This window comes from Schistocerca serialis, chromosome 8 (genome assembly GCF_023864345.2).
Source record: "Schistocerca serialis cubense isolate TAMUIC-IGC-003099 chromosome 8, iqSchSeri2.2, whole genome shotgun sequence".
NCBI classification, from domain to species: domain Eukaryota; kingdom Metazoa; phylum Arthropoda; class Insecta; order Orthoptera; family Acrididae; genus Schistocerca; species Schistocerca serialis.
The window spans coordinates 407,225,754-407,233,000 of record NC_064645.1 but is presented as its reverse complement, the minus strand read 5'-3'; the positions used below and the strand labels follow the sequence as shown (position 1 = coordinate 407,233,000).

Below are 7,247 nucleotides of genomic sequence, written 5' to 3'. Positions count from 1 at the left end.
TCATTATTCAGTATTTATTTGCTGTAATTTCCACTTGACCAAAAATATAGAATTTAAATAAGAGTAAAAAACAAAGTTTGCTATATGAGAGTGTTGAACCTGAGATTCCTCAGTTACCAGAGTCACACACTACTCATTCAGCTTCAGGCATCTGCTTAATTTGCAAGAAAAGTTTAATACTTAATAGCGCTCACAAGTCTTCTCATTTTTAGGGCAACTTGTCCAACTCATCCTTTTTTTGTAATTGTGTCATGCTATACTAGGAAAAGTGATGCCAGGGCACAGACTTATCAAGTTCCACAAATGTATGTGAAGAAAATCAAACAGACCAAGTCCATAAGGTCCCCTTGTCAGATAACAGCTTAAATACACACTCATTGTCATAAAACCAATACAAACTGCTCTCTGGTCGTAAGTGCAGACAATATAAAAGTATGTAACAAATGTGATAATAACTCAGATACATTGCAATTATTTTCAAAAGTCAGGAAAAAATAACTAGCTGAGTGTAACATATGCTGGCAGTGCCAGGTACTGGTTGGTGTGAAGTCATGAGCTGCAACTCTCAGGGAACTCAGAATTTAATGCCAAGTTATAACTGCCAAGGGGAAAGGAGAGGTGAAGAGAGGCAGTGCTGACTCCTGCCCACATTGCTGGCACCATTATCCTTGTGTTGTGCTTGTATTAAAGCAGATTTGACACACATGGAAGTATTGGGAGCACTTTTAGACAAATGAATGTATTCCAACTAGTGCCAGTTTTCTCCATTACTGGCAACGTCAGTAAAATCCATCAACTTAAAGTGGCCAAACTGTAAGATCATGGACTGACACATGACTTCAAGTTAGACACCTTATTTAGATTGTAATCCTATCCCTCTCTTAAATAATTCAATGATTAGGATACATAAATAATTCACATGTATGGCTTTATTTGTTGTAATGGCCCCTTATCAGTTAGAGGCCCCACACAGCAGACAAGCAAGATGGGCTGATGAACTCCCTTCAAGAGCTCAGATCGAAACATCACCAGTGGATGTAAACAATAACAGGCTTTCCAAATAAACACGGAACTACTTTGCGAGAAGACATGTGGCAGTGTTCCACCAATTGAAACTCATGTGACTACATGTACCGCTCCACCGAATCGGCATTATAAGCATGCCCAGAAAGTCAGACCGGTCGTGTGCACCTACCGCTAGGACAGCTCCGGCCAGTACTTATGCCGCCTCTAGCATAGTAGACACTCGCCATAGCATTCAGTAGCACATTGTATCTTTGTAATTGGTAGAGTAGATTTTGGTCATTATTTTCTTTCATTGTCTTGTACTCTTTATCTGGTTTTGCACCACAAGAATTGTGAGGTTTTCTTGTTGCTCTTGCTTTTAAAATTAGTGCATGCCAAGAAGGCATTTTTTGAATTATAATAAAGTGTGTTCAAACTTGATTCTTAATTCTCTCCTGCCGACTGCAGGACACCACAGTTATTGGTGATGAGGATAAAACTTTCATTTTTGAATGAAATGGCCTTCTTAGAGGAACTTCTTCTTCAGTTCTTAGTGGAAACTCTACAGTAGATTCAGGCAGTGCTCACAAGGTCAGAACTTCAGCCTCACTCCCCAGCATTGGAAGAGGTAGCTCATAGAGTTGATTACTTCGCAGATAAATTTAACACTTTGCATGTGGCTCCACCGACACTTCTGGCTTTCGATAGGTCTGTCAAACCATGATCAAATTATGTCAAACAGTTGGAACAACATTTACTGGCACTTCGGATCCACAATGAAAATCAAAGTCAGACTTTTTTTTTTTTTATCAACTGTCGGTCCATAGGTATATCGTTAATAATTGAACCCTGAGCAGTCCCCTTGCGATCTCTCGTTTCCCCATATTAAGGGCTACTTTTTAATTACTTTGACGCACAAATACACATCACCTCTGCCCGTCGGACTTTCTTTTCTTGTCGAAAGTCCCCAGGTCAGACATATCGGGAATGGATTACAATGCTCCAGAATCTCTCTCAAGATTCTAAATTCTGGTGTGCCAATGTTGCCTGCAAGCAGTCTTATGGCTCTTCGCTGATTCACGATATGGTGGTGTTTCACACACCAGACAGGGTCTTTGGGCTGGATATTTTGAAGTTACAGGCTCCACCTCTCGACACCTGTCTGCCGATCATTCGTGCATTTGAACAATCTCACTGGCTACAACCACCGCATCTTGATCCGGCTGTTACCACGGATCTCCAGTTGCCTAGCGCTGAGCAGGAGTCTTGTCAGTCTGTTGGTCCATCCTGTGACAGGAAGTCTTTCGCCCAGTTTCCATCCTGTCCAGACTGTTTCTGGACTCACCAACAGTTGGAGTGCCCCCACTGACAAACAACGTCCATGGCTTGCAGCTGAACCGGGAAATATTGCCGTGGTGTGTCAGGCTTCGTAGAAACATTGCATAGAAGCCCCGCTTCCTGCGGACACACAGGCTCGTCACGAATTGTCACCTCAGGACCTGGGAGCCTCACATTCCATTGACGGCCAAATATTCTCCATCATTCCCCAGTTGGAGGCGCATTTTCTCCTTACCTTGGAGGTCATGCATATTCTGGTGGTCTTCCAAATTGACACGGCATGGTGCCACATACTAACGCTTGGGCTCACCAGCTTTATCCCCGTACACTTGCACCTTGTGTGGTTTCAGTAATCACCCTATATCAGTCCACAGCATTTTTTCCACACAAATCTCTTACAACTGCTCAGTTTTTGGTGGTCAGCTCTCCCAGGTGCTACTAACCTTCTGGGTGTGGACATTTTTGGTCATCTGGGTTTGTCAGTGCAGGACGCAGTACAGATGGTTTCAATCCCCTCATCGGATACCTTCCTCGCCATGTTGCTCAGCAAATATGAAACGTTGTTCTCATCCTCCACACCATGGTGAAGGGTTTCACCGCAGATGTTCAGCTTTTTCCCTCTGCTGTCCCTCTTTCTTTTAAGGTCCGCACGGTCCCCTTTGCTCTCTGATACAGGCTCCAGGAGGAACTGCGCTGCGTACAAGACAAAGGTATCCTTTCTCCCATCACACACATTCACTGAGTGACACCTATTGTGATAGTCAAGAAGCCGAACGGTGCTTTATACTACATATTGCTGACATTTTGCTTCCATAAAGGCTGCACTCCAGGCAAAGAAGCACCCTGACCTTTAAAGTTATATTAGATGTTAAATTATTTGTCTTTTCCAGAAACACATTACTTATTATTACCAGTCCAAAATTTATATCCTCTTTACATCCTTTTAGTGTTTATTTTCTTAATTTGATTCATTCAACATCCTCTTGATTTAATTTAGCTACGCTTCATTACCCTTGCTTTACTTTTAATGATATTCATCTTACAACCAGTTATTGCATAAGTAGGTGTGTACCCACGCAAACACAGTTAGAAATCGGAAACTAACGGAGTCTGAACTTAAGTTTCTTTTTTATTTCATCACATATAACAGGTTGTCAAGTAAGAGAATACATAGAAGCAAATCAACAACAAAGAGTAAAAAGGTAGGTATGAGAATCACAGTCAACGGCTCTCTTCTCTGTGACTCCCTTGCGAACTGTGGAGAATAATCTCTGTGGTTGGCGCAAATTTTACGCATCGACTGCGATCGACGTGTGCGGTAGTTGCCATATGAGCCCCCTTGGTGAGAGTGGAGCTCGGATGTTCCCCTCTGTAGCGGGCAGGGAAGTGCACTTGTCTGCCAGAACGCGTGGTGCATCGAGGCTGCTGCTTTATTGACTGTGGAGGTAGCGGAGTGGGGTTCTGCATCATTGTCTTGTGCTGATCGCTGCTTGACGCTGACATCGCCAGAGTGTCTTGAAGTATATAAGCAGGTTTCACTCTACTTAGCAATATGGTGGCTTGTTTTCCATTCAGTACTATGTCGAGGGTGTGTGCATCTCTGCGTATCACGCGATGAGGTTTAGTGTATGGCGGTTGTAGTGGTGGTTTGACGCGTAACAATACATGCATGCAAGTTTTTAAATCATTGTGCATGAATGTTACCGGGGCTCCATGTCTGGACGCTTTCGCAGATTTGATTTTCTTGATCGTTTCTCTCAATCCTTGTAAATATTCTGACTGGTCATCTGCATTCGGTACCACTGAGTCATCAGCGAACTCTCCGGGGAGACGTATTGTTTCTCCGTAGACCAGCTCTGCTGGGGAGGCGTCCATATCAAGTTTAAAGATCGTCCTAAGACCTAACAGTACAATGGGTAATGCTTCTGTCCATTTAGTACCATGGCACGTGAGGGCTGCTTTTAAGGTACGGTGCCATCTTTCTACCATCCCGTTGCTTGCCAGATGGTAGGCGGTGGTGCAGTGATGGCAGTACCCACAGAATCTTGCTAACTGAGCGAACAATTCTGATTCGAACTGTCGTCCTCTATCAGTTGTTATATGGAGTGGGCAGCCGAACCTCGATATCCAAGTTGACATGAATGCCATTGCCAGAGTTCCTGCCGAGATGTTATCAGTAGGTATTGCTTCCGGCCAGCATGTATACCTGTCAGTGATTGTTAGCAGGTAGCGATTACCATCTTATGGTGGAAGAGGTCCTATGACGTCCAAATGAATGTGCGAGAAGCGTGCCTTGACACCCGGGAATTGTCCAATTGGGGGGCGCACGTGTCTGCTCACTTTGCATAGCTGACAGCGTGGGCAAGATCTAGTCCAGTTACGGCAATTGCGGTCTATTCCTGGCTATACAAATCTTTAGACACCAGTCTGGTAGTTGCTCGAACACTGGGGTGACATAGGCTGTGGAGACAATCAAACACTCTTCTGCGATGTGTGATTGGAACGTAAGGGCGTGATCGACCATGTTGTACATCACAGTGTAGTCGTACGTTTTCCCCATGCACGTCAACTAGCAGTAACTTCAGCGCCGTGCTGTCGTCACTTAACAACGTCAACTAGCTTTAACTTCAACGCCGTGCTGTCGTCACGCAACAGGGTATTTACCTCATCATCTTCCTGCGGGCTTGTGCTAGTTCTGCCATAGTTACAGGCTGTGTTATACTGGATACTCATGACAAACAATCAGCTACCACGTTAGTTAAACCTGAGATGTGGCGTAAGTCTGTGGTGAATTGGCTTATGAACTCCAATTGAGAATACTGCCTTGGAGAGCATTTGTCACTGTTCTTGTTGAATGAATAAGTCAAGGGCTTATGATCGGTAAAAATTGCGAAATCACAAGCTTCGACTTGTGGTCTGAAGTGATTAATCGCTAAATGTATAGCCAAAAGTTCTCTATTGTAAGCACTCCAGCGTTGTTGTGCCGGTGACAACTTGTGCGAATAGTATGCCAGAGGTTGCCATGCGCCATCCACCAATTGTTGCAGGGCTGCACCAACACCAAACTGGCTAGTGTCCACCAACAGGGCCAAAGGTGCTTCTAGTTTAGGGTATGCCAGCAGTGCGGCCTGAGCCAGGCTCTGACGTGTCACTTCGAATGCTGCATCAGATTCCTCATTCCATTGTGTGGTTGCATTGCTGCGAACCTTTGGGCCGGCTAATAATGCGTTTAACGGTGCCTGCTGTTCAGCTGTCCGTGGTAGATGCCTTCTGTAAAAATTTAACATGCCGAGGTATCTTCTTAATTCTTTGACCATAGTAGGCTTGGTCATGTGTGGAATAGCGTCAACTTTTCCGGGTAAGGGTGCTGAACCTGTAGCAGATATGCGATGACCTAGAAATTCCACTTCAGGTTGGCCAAACAGGCATTTCGCTGTATTTAACATTATTCCAAACTTCTCTAAGCATTGGAGTACTTCTTTTAAATGCTGCTTGTGCTGTTCATTGTTTGCGGAATATATGAGAACGTCATCCAGGTAGGCAAAACAGAAGGGCAATCCTCATAATACAGAATCCAGAAAACGTTGCCATGACTGTGCAGCATTTTGTAGCCCAAACATCATGAAATTACTTTCAAACAATCCAAAGGGTGTTATTAAGGCGGTCTTTGGTACGTCTTCTGGTGCTACAGGAATCTGTGTATAGGCCTTTGCGCAATCTAGCACACGAAAGACTGTGGCGCCGTGAAGTGCGTGATTGTAGTCCCTTAACAAAGGTACAGGATAACTATCCGGAATAGTTCTGGCGTTCAGTGCTCTGTAGTCGCCACACAGACGCCAGGCTCCACCTCTTTTTGGTACGAGGTGTAAGGCCGACGCCCATGGACTGGATGACGGGCGTATAATTCCTTCTTTAAGTATTAGCTCGAATTCCGCTTTAGCTATAGCGAGGCATTCCGGTTCTAGTCTCCTAGGTCAACATGACACAGGCGGGCCGACCGTGGTTTTTATGTAGTGTGCTGTATCATGTAACACTTACTGCGGTGCTCCTGGCGGTTTCGTTAATTCAGGAAAATCCGCTAAGATTGCGCAGTACTCTGCGTCTGCCATTTGAATTAACTTAATACTGGTACAATCTGTGTCACAATAATAACAAGCCGTTGATAGGTTGGTGAGACTGTCTATCAGGTGAGCATTGGTCAAGTCTGGCAAAAGTCTGAAGTGTGATAAGAAATCAGCTCCTAGTATTGCTTCTGTGACGTCTGCTACCGTGAAATTCCATTTAAAATCTCTACGGAGTCCCAAGTTCAGATTTTCTTGTTGTAATCCATATGTTGAAATGTGCGAATTGTAGGCGGCGGATAAGTTAAATGCAGTGGGCGGCCGTCAACAATCCAAGGACTGTCTTGGTAGTATACTGAGGACTGAACCGGTGTCGATTAAAAATTTCCTGCCTAACACATGATCTGTTATAAAAAGGAGTCAAGATGCAGGAAGGTAGGAGGTAGCGTCTACTGCCACTTTCCGCTCCGATTTGGAGAACGAGCATGGGCTAATGCATTTACGTGCTTGCTCTGCATACCGACTATGATACCAACAAATGGTCTGTCTGTTCTCGGTTGTAGATTGCGATGCAGAACGACTTCCATGTCGTCGTCCGCTACGGCCTCTCTGATTGACAATGATGCCATTCGACATTAGTTTCGAGAGCTGTGTGCATAGGAGATCGACCTTGGCGGTTAGTGCATCGTAATCCGCCCGAGACACTGTAGTAGATGCAGCTACTATGCTGACAGGTATGTCTACAACACTGACGTGTGTGTTCGGCGTGATCGCTTCCCGTATGCGGTCGGCGAGTTCTGCTACCGCATCCAGTGACGTCTCGTTCTGCGTGGTGATGACTGC

At 44.8% G+C, this 7,247-nt stretch overlaps 1 pseudogene; it reads right to left on the bottom strand.

Annotated features, from left to right (window-relative positions):
- Window positions 1-5,291: 5,291 nt before the first annotated feature.
- On the bottom strand, window positions 5,292-6,704 carry LOC126417039 (uncharacterized; annotated as a pseudogene).
- Between the last annotated feature and the right edge of the window lie 543 nt (window positions 6,705-7,247).